Here is a 4,777-nt window from a genome sequence, read left to right as displayed (position 1 = left end):
TGGTTCCCATTTTCAAAAATCAATACTCATGCATCATAAAAATTATTAAACAACTACCATAACCTTATTACATCATCAACAAGAAACTCTAAGCATTAGATATACAAAATAATGCTTAAAACTAAAAACCCTACAACAAAATCATCAAAAGTAAACTTTTTACCTCTTTGGTGTTCTTGCTTAAGGTTTGGACCTTCCTATAAGCTTTGACTCCTTCAAAACCTTTCAAAAACCCTAAAAAACTTCCCCCAACAACATAGTCAATTAGCTATTTGAAACTCTATGCTTAAAACTTCACAAAAGTCTAGATTAATGAAACTTTACCTTAGGGAAAACCCTTCCTAGACCAAGACATAGCTTCCAAGTTTCTTTGGTGTTCTTGGGGTTGCAAATGGAGAGAACACTTGAGAGAGTCTTCAAAAATCAGATGAGAGTGAATGAGGGAGGGAGAGTGGTCGGATTTGGGGGTTAGAATGGCTCACACAACTCTTCAAAATATCACAAAACACTTGAGTGCTTTTCTACCCACTTGCCCACTTGACTTCTTACACCTTTTTCACTCTCATTAAGTTTTAATCACCAAACTTACTATTAATTAATTAAATTAAATGTCTCTCATATTTAATTTAATTAACCACAAAATAAAATTTAACCTAAGGTCCATTCATGGAATAAAATTCCCCATTTCGGCAAAATTAGGCATTTACCACAAAATGCCTTAAAATTTCCATTTTCTTTTAGGTTTATTATTTTTGACCAAACTTTAACTTTTATGAATGTATTTTATGCCCAAAATATAATTGCCATGATTTTTCATTTTATTTTCCGAGATTTTTACCCGATCAGGGTTTTTGTGTCGGTCCAGGACCGAAAGTCTTATCTTGACTTTTAAAATCACAAAATTCATATTTTGGCTAGCAATAACTCATGGAATACTTACAAACAAAATATAATATTATTTAAAATAATATTCTTAACCCGGGGGAAAAATCCCGACCCGAGTCGTTTAAAGGTACCCAAAAACGTAGGACGTTACAGTAAGTGTGTCTGGACCTAAGGTGTCCAATGATGTATGACGGACTATGTCTGGTAGGCTCGGTTGCCAAAACTTTATGACGGGCCTATGTCCGGTGTATTACGGACTTTTGTCCGGGGCTTAATTTCCACCCCTGTATAAACACTTATCTCTTTATTATATCTGACTTGTTATTTTTAGTTATGATTATGAATTATGATCCATAGTTATGATTATGATTTATGACCTGCGACTTATGATTTATGATCTATGACTTATGACTTATAATCTATGACTTATGACTTAGAGTATGATTTATGATTTATGACTTAGATTATGATTTAGAATTATTACCTAAGTTACAATATGTTCTAGAGGTTTGTGTTGGTATGAATTTTGTGAATTTATGTTATGTTTGATTATATGACTAACTCTTGTTTGTATTTTCCTTACTGGGCTTAGAAGCTCACTTCTTATGATGTTATTATTTCAAGAAATTGAGGATAGAAAGGTCGGTGGCGAGTGGGAACCTAAGAGCTTCGTGATGTACTTGTGGGGACCATATAGTCGAGGAAGATCAAGCGGGCCTATTTTTATTAAAGAATATTTTTTTATTATTATTTAAATGTTGCTCATTTTTTTTATGTTAATGACAGTTATTTTATTTTTATAAAACCATGGATTCATGTATTTATTTTCAAGTTTTTATTCAATAAAAGAGCAATATTTACGATTACGACCCAACGCTGTGTTCTCATTAATCTATGAGAAATTAGGGCGATACAGGTGGTATCAGAGCCAGGTTATATTGGTCCTGAACGTTCCCACGGAATACACACGATAGCTACAAAGGACCTACTCATTACCAAGTAAGTATATGCATTGTTTTCAAAATATGTTTGTAATGATTTTCTTGAGTTATTTTTCACAAATTAGCCCAATGGACTCAAGTGTGGTTAGAAAGATTAAAGCTATAAGAAAAATACCAAACCCTTAGTATGATGATGGATTCGATGTGGAGGATTAGACGCATAAGAACACATCGTTAAATTTTATTATATGTTGTTTTAGAATATTTTCGTTAGTTGCTATTTTTTTTTTTGTGTTTGTTTTAAAACATGTTATTTGCTTTTATTATTATTTCATTTGTGTTAGTAAGTGATAAGAAATTTTTTGGATTCAATTGAAAGTGTAAATTTTAAATTCCTCTCTTATGGGTTAGCCCATTTGTGAAGGCCCATTTGCTTTGCATTATTAGATTGGGTCCAATTTAAACAAATACACAATTAATAAAGCAAGGGTTCAAATTCCTGTCTTTTGGATCCATGTGGAAGTTAGGGGGCCTTAGTAGTGGGTACAATATACGGAACCCAGCCCTCCTCCATGGAAGATTAATTTGTTAAGGCCAATGGACCTAATAGACAGTAGTACAATAGGCTAAGTTGTTTCTTCTACTTGTTTTGTTTGTCTTAGTTTTCTTTCATCTTTTCTCTTTTGGGGGAAAACAGAAGAGACACATGGAGCAAGAACCAAGAAGATCTGAAAGACTAAATGGCCAAGGTAGAGGCCAAGGCAAAGCCCAAGGAAGGGGAAGGGGCGAGGAAGAAGAGTAGTCACCACCCCTACATATGAAGAAATTCCAGTAGCCCCAAGAGTGCCAAAGGCACCCAATGTAGTGCAAGAACTAGTAGCTGATGTTTCTCAAGAAAATTTGGAGAGAGAAAATGCCCGTCTTAGGGCAGAGCTAAGGAGAAAGGAAGAAGAGTTCCAAATAAATTTAGGGCAACAACAACAAGTGGCGTAGCAAGTCGTTCCTCTGGCACAATTACTACAATTGGCAGAACCTCGCTATGAGGCAGTGTATGAACACTTTAGGAAGCAGCAACCACCAAACTTTGATGGCGGGTCAGACCCAATAGAAGCAGAAGAATGGCTTCGATCAATGGAGTCCATTCTAGAACATATGCAGCTGGGAAGCAAAGATCGAGTCTCATGCACTTCAAGCTTTCTAAAGGACGCCTGCATCTGGTGGGATATAGTGAAGCAAACTAGATATGTGAACGTTATGACTTGAGATGAGTTTATCCAAGTATTCAACAAAAAGTACTACAGTCCTGCGATTCTAGCCAGAATGGTGGATGAATTCATAGCGCTTGCTCAAGGGAATTTGACTATGACGGAGTATGCCAGGAAGTTTGATAGGCTGGCTAAGTTCGCGGCGGACATGGTACCCACTGAGACGCTGAGAATTCAAAGATTCGTGAAGGGACTAAAACTTATGATAGCTCATGACGTGAAGTTGATTTGGGGGATAACCACTTATGCGGAAACATTAGAGGTAGCCTTGGAAGCTAAGCAGGCTGAAGAAAGAATATGGAAGGAAGACGCAACCAGAAGGGATGCCAAAAAGAATAAAATTGAACAGAACGACCACAAATGAAAGTATAATGGTGGTCAAAATCAGAAAGCCAACAAGAAGAATAAGACTGCATCAGAAAGTAACGGAAATAAGAAGCCCTATGTGGAATATCCCAGTGCCCTATATGGAAGACGAAGCATTCAGGAGAATGCCGATATAAGATGAAAGGTTGTTTCAATTGTGGAGAAGAAGGACACATTAAAAAGGATTGCCCAAAGTTGAAAGACCAAAAGAATGATGATAAGCTAGTACCAGCCATAGTTTTTGCTCTTACTAGAGATGAAGCAGAAACTAGTAATACTGTGGTAACAGGTCAGGTCACTATCTTTGGTAAACTATGAAATATTTTATTTGATTCGGGAGCTATGCATTCTTTCGTCTCTATGAATATGATTGATAGCTTAGATAGACCATGCGAACTTTTTAGAGATAAGTTTTTCACGGAGTTACCCTCGGGGGAAAGAATGTTATCTAGTTGAACGACCCTTAACCTCTTGACTTGCCTCTGAACATTTTTGACCGAGTTTTAAGCATCTATTGAACAAATAATTCAAATATATTAAATTTTTAATCATTTATTTATTCAATCTAAAAGGAGATAGTTTCACTCCTTGAACTCTATAAATAGAACCCTTCACTCAGCCATTTTATTCATTCTTCAAGTACAATTCAGAGCGTCCAAGCTGCTTAGATTATTCTTGAGAGAAACACTAGGGTTTTGGGATAAAAGCTTTATCATCATAAGCTTTATAAACACTTGGGTAGTGAGATATAGTGTGATTTTGATATCGAAGGGTAGAGTGGTTCTAGTTTATCCAAGGTAATACTATTCATAAGTTCTATTCTTTATGATGTATGACGAACTATGTCCAGTAGGCTCGGTTGCCAAAACTTTATGACGGACCTATGTCCGGTGTATGACAGACTTTTTTCCGGGGCTTAATTTCCACCCCTGTATAAACACTTATCTTCTTATTATATCTGACTTGTTATTTTTAGTTTTGATTATGACTTATGATCCATAGTTATGATTATGATTTATGACCTACGAGTTATGATTTATGATCTATGACTTATGACTTAGAGTATGATTTATGATTTATGATTTATGACTTAGATTATGATTTAGAATTATGACTTAAATTATGATATGTTCTAGAGGTTTGTGTTGGTATGACTTTTATGAATTTATGTTATGTTTGATTATATTACTAACTCTTATTTGTATTTTCCTTACTGGCCTTAGAATCTCACTCCTTATGATGTTATTATTTCAGGCAATTGAGGATAGAAAGGCTGGTGGCGAGTGGGGATCTAAGAGCTTCATGATGTACTCATGGGGA

Source organism: Humulus lupulus, chromosome 4, assembly GCF_963169125.1.
Source record: "Humulus lupulus chromosome 4, drHumLupu1.1, whole genome shotgun sequence".
In the NCBI taxonomy this organism is placed as follows: Eukaryota; Viridiplantae; Streptophyta; class Magnoliopsida; order Rosales; family Cannabaceae; genus Humulus; species Humulus lupulus.
This window is presented reverse-complemented; position numbering follows the sequence as displayed.